We start from the raw sequence: 12,694 nt of genomic DNA, 5'->3' as shown, positions 1-12,694 counted from the left end.
AAACCAAACAAAGTAAAAAGACAAAACTGAAAACTGACCATAGATCTGAGGCACACAGAAAGGGAGGGATGGGAGGGGGCTCAAAACAGGGAAGAGGAGAGCACAAGGTGATGGTTCACAGGTGCTATGGTGGTGGGAGAACTATGGGGAATACACCTGAGCAGAGAAACAAAATACTGTACAAAAATGAACAAAAATGTAAGAAAATAAATTTAATTAGGAAAAAAGTAAAAAAATGAATGCCCTTCCACAGACGATCTTTGTATCACCTCTGGTTATAGAAATGTGGTGATTCCAGAATGCCATAGAACATTCCTTGAAGCTATTTCAAAAGAAGCACTATAAAGATAATGATGGCCATGAGCTAATGAGGCTCATGGCACGAAGCATAAAGGAAATGATGGCACGAAGCATAAAGGAAAATGTGCACAGTCTCTAGAGATTGCCACAGTCTCAAGATAAGGGTGTCTACATCTCTCAGGCAGTTCCTCCAAGCATCACTTTCATTAGTAAAATGTATACCCTGTTAAGGAGGCTGATTTCATGGCTGCAACTTAGATCTACTGAACTGGAATATTTGGGGATGGAAGCTGAATTATCCGTTTTTCATAAGTTCCAGGAATGATCCTTATATACAGCCATAATTGAGTCACTCTAAAACTTAGTATCTTACAAAAGACCATGGTCATTTTTCTTTCCTTTTTTTTTTTTTAGTTTTTTTTAAATTTACATGTATATTTTATTGTTGAATTTTGTATAGTTTTTCTTTTTTCTTTTTTTAAATTTTATTTTATATATTTTTACACATTTTTTCATTTTTGTACAATGTATGCATTTTCATCTTGTTTATAGTCCCCATAAAATTCCCACCGCCCTTGTTTGGAGCCTACTCCCTTCTTCCCCTCTGTCGTGTGTCTCTGGTTTATAGGGAAGTCTGAATTCTATGAATGAATTCCACATAGACAAGTCTATGCTGATCCAATTTTTACCATCCTGCCATCAGAAACGAGAGACAAGGGATACATGAGTTGGATTCTAAATAATGATAAAAAGAAAATTACAAGGCAAAACTTCTTATGCTATAATTAATTGTCCCTTGATGAGGAGAAAATCTCAGACACCATTGAGTCTACACTTATGGAGTAATATTTCATTAATTCTTCAAGTTATGGATAAGATTTTGTGGAGTAATAATTTATGAAATTCATATGTTCATTGGCAAATATAAGTATTTGCTTTCATGTTTGCTAGTAACAGGTTTCTTCAGGAACATTTCCTTAATTTTCAATCCATTTGTCTACACTCACAGACACAAGTATCTTGACACACTTCTTATTATTTTTCATTTTTATTCTAACATCTTTTTTTATATCCTAAGCTCTAGTTTAATCATTTGTTTTTGCTCCTCAAAAGTCACATATCAACATGACTCCCAAAATTTAGTTCTAAGTTATGTACTTTTAGGAAGACATATCTATTCTTTGCTATTCAAATTTCTGTGAGGTGCATTTTCTCCTGACCATTTCTAGTCTCTATTTACCCTCTGAGAGAGAAGGAGAAGATGGAAGTATATATCTGATTGGCAAGATGTGGAAGAAGAAATTGATCCTACATAGCTCAGCCTCCTAAACTTTCTTCCTTTTGAGGAGTTTTCTAGCTACACTGAGTATGCTTTCTGATTTGCTCCTCAAAGCCGTATATTTTACAAGACAGGAACTCCCATGTGGGAAAATTTGTGGTTGTTTAAAGCTGTCTGTAGCATGGTTGGTAAGTTTAATTCTGAGGTTCAATATTAGTTATATCATTGTCACATTCTGCAATATATCATTTATCTGCATTACGCTCATATTTTGATATCCATCTGCTTAAACATTTTTTGTCTAAATACATTTCAAATTCAAAGGGTGATGTTTATTATGCTCCTTCAAACCCCAAAACTATTAAATAAATGTCTAATTTGTAACATATGGCAACTCTCACTGGGTTTTCTTCTTATTCCTCTTTATCAACTTTCAACATTGACTTCACATTTATACTTAATAAAAGCTATGAGGATCTGCAAATAGTAACCTGAATAAAAGGTACATAACAAATTGGAAGGTTAAATAAGGTAGTAGCATGACATGTTTTTTTTTAATTCTTAGTCTCAGATTATAGGTGATAATTGTGACATGAGAATTTCTACTCCCCAGTCCTTTTGTTTCTCTATAAAAGAGCTTCCACTGGAGTAAAATCCTTTCCTCTCTTTGGAGATGGATTTAAGAGGGCGACCCTGAGAATACATGACCCAGCTCCTCTAAATCCTGACTTTGGGACATGCCTACTCAGAGAACACATGGTTGTTTCTTGATAAAGAACATTTTGGGGTGTGAATTGTGGCTTTCCAAAATTTCTTGTGCCCATATAGATAATTCTGCTTAAGACTGGGTACAGTGACAGAAGTCCATTATTTCCACCATTGTGGTCATATTCTCCAAACCATTTTGTCAGTAATATGGGATATGTTTCAGTCCTAGTTTTCACAACTCTTGTGCCTATCAGGTGTTTTCAAATCCATTGGGATGGAAGAGGGTGTCATTTATTAGGTGTTTCAAAACTGTAACCATAAAACACCTTCCATTCTGGCAGGGACTTCACTTTTTTTCATTTTTAGAGCATTAGTACCTACAACTGTGCATATCAAGTACTTAGTAAATATTTGCATGATTTGTTGAAAGAATCATAAATTCATCACTTTCATTACTTGAAGACAGTAACAGTGATATATGCCTTTAGTTTTCAGGGAAAAGGCAAAAATATGAGAAACTGAAGTTTTCTTTAGATATTTATATAATATCTAGGACTAAAAGCCTCTCAAGGTTGCTTCCATTCCTGAAATCCTATGAAAATTCGAATGAGTCAATGTTAGAGATAATATAGGATATTTGAAAGCAAAAATTTCAAGTGAGTTTGGTTTCATTGCAAAACCTTAAAAAATAACACCTATCAGAGATGCTAAAATAAAAAATACTGACCAGACAAAATGCTAATGAGGATGAAGAAAAACTAGATGATTCATATATTTCTGGTAAGAATGTAAAATGGGGCTTCCCTGGTGGCACAGGGGTTAAAGTCTCAGCACCATCAAGCTATTCCCAGCCACTGCAGCATGAGTTCCAACCCAGGCCAGGGAGCTAACCCACAGTCCTCTCCTATCTTACCCACTGCTCCCCTCAGCAGTGTATTTCAGTAGATCTGCCTGTCATGTTCCCTACTCTGTCTCTGGTGAATCCTCTTACCACCCCCCACACCTCTGGGTCTTTACCCTGCTTCTTGTATGCATCAATAAGTAAAATAAATCTTAAAAAAAAAGGAAAAGAAAATTTAAAAAAATAAGAATATAAAATGGTGCAACCTATCTAGAAAACAATCTGCCAGTTTGGAAAAAAAAAAAAAACTAAACACATAACTAATATATAACTCAGGAATTGCAGAGAAATGAAAATTTGTGTTCAAACAAAAAATGTACATGAATGGTCATAATCATTTTATTCAACACAGGCAGAAACAGGAAAAATCCCAGATGTCCTTCAAAGAGAGGATGGTTAAGCAAACTGATAGATCAGTAAAATGAATTAAAATTTGGAAATATAAAGAAATAGTGATACAATCATTAACTTGGATAAATCTCAAAGGACCATTACTGAGTAAAAAACAGCAATCCCCAAATGTTACATAATGTATCATTTCATTTATAGAACTTTTAAGGACTGATTGTCTCAGAAAAATATTTCATTTGTTCTGACTAAGACAAACCTAGCAAAATCCCTCTCTAAGACTTTGAGTTAGTGGTAGGAGGAAGACAAGCATATTGAAAATAAACTCCCCCGGTGATCTAGAATGTGGATAATACAGGATATTAATACAGGATATTCTCCATTTCATCATCCAGTCACCATCATAGTGCATACCTACCCTACTGTCCTAATACAGCATCCAAAAGAAATGTGATAGAGCTTATAGCTGGGTAAAATCACCGATGTAAATTCTGAAATACATACATCATACCTCTACCTGTTATGCTATATTGCTATATTTTTTTGAAATTAGTACTGAGAGTAAAATTATGAACTCTGTCTCATAGACAGTCATACAATCACCACATTCAGTTGTGTCTTCCACAGTGTACTACAATCATGTTTTTCTTACTATAATCAGCCTCAGGCCCAGAAAACTGTTTTTATTCTATGAAATGCACTGGGGCTGAAGAGCAGGAGCAGGGTGTGAAATGGCTACCCCTACACCTCACTAGTTGAGGGACCATTACCTAGAAGTGCCAAAAGCTGTCACTTTGATATCTCAATGACAAGAGCCGAAAAGCCACAGAGGGATTCAAGAATCTAGAGGACAGGATTACATGGATGTTGAATTCAGATTTCTATTCCCTCCTCCAAAAGACAGGGTGATGGCAGAGGCCCAGGAATCACTGGCTTCAAGCCCAGAGCTGAGCTTAGTAAAGAGGTCCAAGAGTGACCTTGACTAGAGATCTAAAATCATGTGGGCTTGAGACTAGGAAAAGGAATCTCCTCACCAAAGCCTTATTTTTTTTCACAGACTCCTAACAGCACAATTTGATCTTCTTTCTCTGACAGTTATAAAACGCTAAGCAAATATGATCATGAGACAATTTCTTGCAAAGAGTCTATCAAAGCAATAACATCACTTTATACATCAATATTGGAAGAGAGTAAAAATATGCTATTGCCTAACATCAGTTGTAAAAATTAAAAATAACTCAATAAGATGGAAATGCTAGAAATATAAAACCCTTCTATGAAGTTTTATGCCTGCCGTGCTTAAAATTACACATTAATCCAATTTGCAAAGTTGGTAATCTGATAAAAATAAACAAAGCTCATATTTAGATATGAACTAAATTCCTCCATCTGCCAGAAAGCAACTTCCATTTAAGCTGCCTTTTCATTGAAATGTGTCTATTTCAGGTCTTGTAACCACTAATGTGCTTGAATCATAAAATGAAAAAGCCTAAAATTTCATGTAAGATAACCTTTCCTCAGCATTTAAAATACTTTGCAATATGATCTTCTTCTTCGTTTAAAAATCAAACTTTGGTTTACATCAAAAGCGGTATGAATAATGAAATTGCTGTATGGTAAGCTTGGAAATAGATCAGACAGAACAGAAGTGGGGGAAGTGAATGAGGGTGCCCTCACTAGACTGCTTCAATGCTATTTCCTATGTCGAGCTTCATTAGTTGTATAGTTCAATGCACCAAGACCATTTAAGACTTCCTTCCCTCCTATTCCTAATTTTTAGTTTTTTCTCAACCGAATGCAATAAAATGACTAAATTTGCTAGATTATAGTTTCATGCAAATAATTATTTTAAATACTAATTAACCAGTTTAATTTTCACAAAGCTCCTATGAGATAGGTGCTGCTGTTAGCCACACTTTAACAATAAGCAACTGGCTACACCAACAGCAACATCATTCACAGTATCCAAAAGGTGGGAGTAACTCAAGTGCCAAGGGCAGATGGATAAATAAACATGAAGTTGTGTGTGTGTGTGTGTGTGTGTGTGTGTGTGTGTGTGTGGCAACACTATTCAGTTTTTGATAGTATAATATAATATGGATGAGCCTTGAGAAGATTATGTTATGTGAAATAAGCCAGTCACCAAAGATAAATACCAGTACCATACGGTTCCACTTATGTGAGATACACAGAATAGCCAAATTCATAAAGACAAAAGGTAGAAGGTGATTGCCAGAGACTGGAGAGAGAAAAGAATTGGGAGAAGTTTTCTCATGGGTATAAGACTTCAGTTTGGCAAGATGGACTTGAGAGGCTATTTACATACAATGTGAAAATAGTTATCATTACTGAACTGTACACTTAAAAATGGTTAAGATGGTAAATTTTATGTGATGTGTACTTTATCACAATTTTAATAGCATTTTTAAACATATAAACTGAAGTTAAATGACTAATCAACCACTCTCAAAAGTTTTAGATTCTTACAAGTGTCACATCAAAATGGCTTTAATATTTTAAATTATTTTCACAATTTTAAATTAATTTGAACTAAGAATCACTCCTGTAGGACATACCCTCCATTTGGATATGCAAGCCATAATATGGGCATGATCCTAGTGTCAGACATCATTTTCTCTTCTTTGAGTCCAACATCTAGTTAGTCACTCATCCTTATAGAATCAATCAATAAAATATCCATTATGTCTGTCTCTTTGCAATTGCTTTATTTAAGGTTGTCATCACAGGGGCCTTTACAATTACTTCCTGCCTCATCTTCCTGTATCTAAGAAGACAATTTATTTTGAATAGATTATCAGTACTTAGACTGAAATCCTTAAAAATTAAATCACTTCAAGTGAAACTTAAAATTCTTCATGACATACACGTTCCAACCATGTTCTTGTTTTTATCTCCTATTTCATATCATGCCACAATCTCTGCTCCATAATCTCCAGACATAACCAACACTTTGGAGGTCCCAAATATTCCAGGTGGCTAGTAAACCCTTTAAGTATGCTGCTCTCTCCACCTGCCATTTCTCCTTCCCCTCCTCATTTTTGAGTAATTTCACAAATATCTAGGTTGGGAGGTTGTTCTTGATCCCCAAGGCTGCAAAGAACTCTGCCAAAATGGTACAATAGTACTTATAGAATGTTGTTTTAACTATTAATTTATGTATTTGTCATGTGAAATCGTGACATCTTCAGGGTGGTTATCATGTCTTTTATCTGTCATAATTGATACTAGTTTGCATTGTGATCACCATATAGAAATGGTCAATTAATGCCTATGAGCTTACATGCATAAATTATGAATAATCTAAAAATTCATGTTTATTCAGCATACTTAAGAATTACAGCTATCAAAAAAGACCACATCTAATTGAAGATAGGTCCCTAATCAGACAGACTTGTCCCTTGACCATAGAAGAAAAAAGATGAATTTGAATAATACAGCTATATTCTCCATCTCATTAAGAAATCTGCTAGACAGCACAGAATTGTTTAGATTAAAAAAAATTAAGGGAGCAAATCTCTTAAAAATCCAGATTCTAGGAAAAAGTTAATTCAAAGCTAGTCTCAAGGTTTGGTCAATAGAAAAATAACAATTTCACATAGGAAAAATAGAAAAAAAATCTACACTCTGCTATTCCAGCAGCTTAACTCATTTAAAACTTTTTTCTCAGAGGATAAATTACATGCTTTGAAATGGAACAAATGATACCAAATTCTTCAAGAAATAGTTAAAAGAATGATAAGCCCTTGAAAACTCTGAGGACTACTAAAAACCCCAAACAGAAGAGATGTACATTAACAATTGACAGCTTCCTACTGAAAAATGCAAAGACACTATAATGTAGCACTGCTGTGACTAATCAGATGAAACTGTTTCTGCACCATGTGTATGGCTGTGAATAAAAGTTGATCATTAGTTAATCAAACCCATCAACTGCTGACTCCTGACTTACATAATAGGATTCCATGCAAAAGAATTGGAGGATGTATTTCAAATGACCTTAAAGTCCTTCTTGGAAAAATTGGAAGACTTAAGGGTATAAGAGGCATTTTATTTTTTTCCCAGCTGAAAATCATGAATTAAGAAAGAAAGCAATAATGAGCTTGAGAAGTAGTTTGGGTAAGATCATGGAGTAAAGAATTTCAACAGATTTGGAATTTACCCAATAAGCAATTAAGAGACATTGAAGTATTTTGCAGAGGGAAGTACACTTGCATTCTAAGTATAAATTAGACTCATATAAATTGAATTTATGGAATCAATTAAATATGACATAAATGTCTTTAGAATCTAATAAGACTAAATCATTTTATTAGACTTGAAAGACAAACACTAAATCTTGAGTGGAAATAAAACCACTAAGCTCTATTGGACCTTAAAATCATGGTCCAAATAGTCTTTAATCCTCTATGTATCATTTCCTCTTCTTTTTTTTTTTTAATCAGAAAGTCTCAGGATTCTTATGAAGAGGAAATATATATTAAATCACTTGTATCTAGCAGGAGTGTGAGAATGGTGCCCACCCCCTCCTATAAAGTTGCATCTAAATCTCCAGTCACATGTTCCTACTAATAATGGTAATAGAATTGCAGCAATAATAATAGTGCAATGATTCATACACACGTCTGCTTTCCTGCATTACACCTACAAAATGGGTAGCTGTGGCTTCTCAGATTTGGAATGTATATGTGGGGTAATGACAATTAAAATATAGGTTTACACCAGACATAAATTTTCCATAGTGGGAACCCCAGAGAGGTGCCAAGGTATAAGAAGATGTTCAAGTGTCTGCCAACTGAAGAGAACCTGCCATATTTTAAAAGATAATCTGGACATAAATAAATATTAATTGTTACTTAAAACTAAAGTTCTCATTGGGAATCACTCTTAACTGCAAACATGATGTTTAATTAAATTTCATCTTATTTGTACAACTTTTTATAGTCTATTCCAGGACTCTGAGGACAGAATTATTTTTAATTCTGTTAGTAATTCTCCAAAGCAACCTCATTGATATTAGAGTGTATATTTACTCAGCACACTTTCCAAAAGGGCTGCTCATTATGGGACCTCTGGATACTTACACGATTCAGAACAATTGCCCAATTGAAAAAAGAAATAGAAGGCCTAGAATGATGATGTTAAATTAGCTATTCGATAGCAGAAACATTACTAGCCCCAATTTAATCACAGTTTAATGTTCACTACATTCCTGATACTATTCTAAAATATGTAGAAACAGATATATTCATTTCATTTCCACTTACAGCAAACAAAATCTCCCTAACATCCTATAACTAGGTATGCATCACTCACATTTTACAGAAGAGAAAAGACAGACACGAAGACATTAAATAACATAGCCAACATCACACACAAAGAAAATGGCAGGGTTGATGTTTAAACCTAGGGAACCTGGATCCAGAGTCCATTCACAACCACCAACTTTCAATAATGTATTGATTCAGTTTTATCCTGTTTTGTGATTACGTTACAACCTGTAACCCATACATGCCTCTATTATTATGATGCTTCATATATTATTATAAAATTCTATTATGTGGGAGTGAGTGTGTGTGTGTGTGTGTGTGTGTATGAGTGCATGTATATATAATCTTCTGTAAGTTTATTTTGGGGAGGAAAGGAGTTTATTCTATATTTTTTTGGAGACTTAAATCCTAACATAATTATAATAAACATAATATAATAATAATTTCTTTGTTGGGTTTACCCAACAAATATATGCTGATGAAAACTCATCTGAAACTCCCAGCTGCTTACCACATTTGGGTACTCCTGCCTAGTCTATTGGTTTTATACTGTCTTTATGACAAGTGACCTTCATCTTCAATTTTTGACTTTTTTCCCTTTAAATTTATTTATTTAATTTCTTACATCATTGTTCATTTTTGTCAGTATTGTTTTCTCCCCTCAGGTGTAGTCCCCATGAAACTTGACCCCAAACTCCTTTATTTGGGAATAAAAATAAAAACATAAAATATCTGCTCTGACAAAAACAATGACAAGAATAATAACAATAAAATAGACAGGAACTAATATCTAGTATTGAGCATATACTAAAATTTCAGTAATGGTTAGTCTGGGCTTATCACAGTGTTTGGGGTCTATGCAATTACAAGAAAGGATTTTGTTCTGAGGTTGGTTTGATGGACCATACAATCCCCAAGGAGCACTCTGAAATATAACACTAATTCAGTAAAAAATGTAATCAAAAATCTCCTCAGAGAACACTGTAGTTATTTACTGTATGAGAACATGTACATGTTTTTTTTTTATCAATCTACAGTTTTTCTTCCACAACTTAGAATATCAACTCTTGGAAAAGAATTCATCAAATTAAATGCAAAATCCTACTTAGGATTTTAGTTAATGTTTCAACCTTACCTTTGGAATGCCATTAGGGACAGCAACATGAAGTCACAATTTATCTCAGTATAATGACTTCTGGCTCTTAGATATTTAAAAAAAAAAAAACTCTTAAAGAATAAAAGCAAGAGCTTTCTTTTTCACAATTCTTCACAATTAATATTTACTAAGTCTCCAGGGCTGAAATTACCTCAGTCTTTTTTCTTCAAGTCTACAATCACAGCTGCAGTTTTTTTTCCCATTACTATAGCAACCACAGGAATGCAAGCATTGTGTTTCTTTCTCTGTCCAAAACATATAAAAGGGGCCAAAGTAGCAACAACCACCAGGAGACAGATAAATACCCTAGAAATGGTCATAATTAAGAATTTACATTTATGAGAGTATTTTGAAAGCACATCTGACTTCAGAGTACTTAGATCATTCAACTATGACAAAATACATATTCATACAAGTTTATTGAATCAAGATTCATTAGTTTCATTTACAGAGACTTTCCACAGCGAAATCTTAAATTTACCAGTTTTGTCTTTTTGTTTAAACAAATGATAGAAAAAAATACCTCCCATTAAGGTTATAGAGAACTTTCCAAATTATGTAAAAACAATGTCATATATATACATATATACCCAAAAGGGAGCTAGAAAAGAACCATAATATAAGAAGTTAATGGCTTGATCCCCAGTTTTGTTTATACTTCTAAATAATAATAATAATAGTAATAAGGACATTCCTTCATTCTTATATTTGTATATTTAACTTAAGTTCATTATAAAGTAGCACAAGAAGAATATTTTAAAAAGAACTGAGTGGAATTTTCAAACATCTGATTCCTATTCTGCATACCTATGGCTAAGTGACTTTAGATGTCCTCAGACTAATTTTGCCATAATAGATGCATTTTAAGGTGAAATACCTGTGGTATAAAAACACACATTATAAATACAATGATTAGGTTTTGGATATAGATAACATCTGTCCAGTTGATTAATATATATATAGTTATTAATATATACAATTAGTATGTATATTATATTATATGTGTGTATATGTATATATTATATATATACACTCTATCTATCTATCTATCTATCTATCTATATAAATATATTTGAGGAAAGGGAAGGGGGAAAGGATTTGAAGTATCTTCCCTCATCATCTTTTCAGACTATATTTTTTTTTCAGAAGAATTAATCAAGAGATAAAATAATAGAAAGACAAACTCCTCACAGAAAAGGTTTTCATATCTTTATAATTTTTTTTATCTTTTAAATTATCAAAAGAGGTCTGCCCCAATTATATTACAAAGCAACACATATATGTTATTTTTTTAAATCAATCTCTTACAGGAGAGCTCTGTGTAATCTGGCAGGGTTAGTGCTTAGTAAGAGACAGACCACTATGCCAATATGTAATTTACTGGCCTAAGTGCTGTAATAAATGTTTTACAAAGCACAATGGAAACACAAAGGATGGGTCTGGAGCAGCTTCTTAGAGGGTGGGTCTTTATTTGTTGGGTGTTAAACACTGTGTTCATCAGACAAAGGCACACTTTTAGAAGGAGGGTGCTGGGTGGGAAAAAAAGATGTGCTGGAAGGTGGGAACAGAAAGTGAATATGAGGCCCTTTTTCAGAGTTGTGTATGCCATTCCTAAAACCTATACCTGATCTTGTGGGTAAGAGGAGAATTTGCCTTAAGTAAGTTAGTGACACTCAAACAGATAACTAGGAAGATAGATTGCAGTAGAGACTGCTAGAGTAAACTAAGTAGAGAAGTTATAGTGGAATAGAGGAGATTGATTGCAAAGATATTTAGGAGGGAGATTTCTTAGAATTTAATAGCCTTGGGTACATTTCAGAGGCAATTAAATAGAAGAGTAGAAGATAACCATGATAAATACAATTGGAAAAACATGGAGCACAGAGAGAGAGCAAAGCTTATATACTTGTGGGTTTGTCAACAAAATTATAAGTCAGCTTCTCTACTTTGAGATATTCTCTGCTGTATATATTCTCCTTGACACTCATTTTACAATTATGATAGTTTAAGATGGAATTAGTTTAACACTTTCTTCAAATGACATCTTAACAGAAAGAAGACAATACCGACCAGAGTAGTCATGTAAAAATACCACAAAAAAGAAAAGAACTGGTCTCCAAGATTCATAAATAAACCAATAATTTAACATATTTCATGATTTTTTTCTTGATCCTTTGCCTGTCATCCTTTCTCAGAGAGAAAAGAAATTGTAGCAATCCAAAAAGTATATTTTGCTTTCCAGAATGACTGATTTGTATACTTTCATTAGCAGTGCTGTTGTTCCACCCTTGTGCCAACATTTTGTATTGATTTCCCTCTTTAAATTTTTGCAATTCTGATTGGAGAGAAGTGAATAATAATTATTGATATATTAATTTGTTTCTCTTGCATGAATACTGAGTTTGAGCATTCCTCCATCTACTTAAAAACCATTCATAGTTCTACTTCTGTGAATGGCCTAATAATGTTAGTTACCCATTCTATTTGCTTTCTGTTTTACATATCCATTATTTACATTTAAAAAAAGAAGCACATAAGTTCCACATATTTTACTTGGGTAACTGAGTATTTAAAATATGTGACTAGGGCCTCCCTGGTGGCACAAGGGGTTAAGCACTGCACTATGAAGCAATCCACAGCCTCTGCAGCACGAGTTCGATCCCCGGCCAGCCAGGGAGCAACCCACATGGCACAGCAGACCTCTCCTGTCTCGC

This window comes from Talpa europaea (genome assembly GCF_964194135.1).
Source record: "Talpa europaea genome assembly, chromosome: 3".
In the NCBI taxonomy this organism is placed as follows: domain Eukaryota; kingdom Metazoa; phylum Chordata; class Mammalia; order Eulipotyphla; family Talpidae; genus Talpa; species Talpa europaea.
The sequence above is the reverse complement of the archived record's forward strand: the minus strand, read 5'-3'. Positions refer to the sequence as shown.